Below are 240 nucleotides of genomic sequence, written 5' to 3' on the forward strand. Positions count from 1 at the left end.
GACAGATGCCCCAAAGGTCAGAAGCCACCAACATTAAAAACTTTCACAAACTAAGGGCTAGGGAAATATCACACTGGGTCCTGAACCTGGAGCCATACTAGTAGCCAGAAAGCTCCAGCAATGCCACTCCCCTGTGCGCATGTGTACACACACACACACACACACACACACACACGGGGAGAGAGAGAGAGAGAGAGAGAGAGAGAGAGAGAGAGAGAGAGAGAGAGAGAGAGAGAGAGA

This window comes from Grammomys surdaster, unplaced genomic scaffold (genome assembly GCF_004785775.1).
Source record: "Grammomys surdaster isolate TR1022 unplaced genomic scaffold, NIH_TR_1.0 189, whole genome shotgun sequence".
NCBI lineage: Eukaryota > Metazoa > Chordata > Mammalia > Rodentia > Muridae > Grammomys > Grammomys surdaster.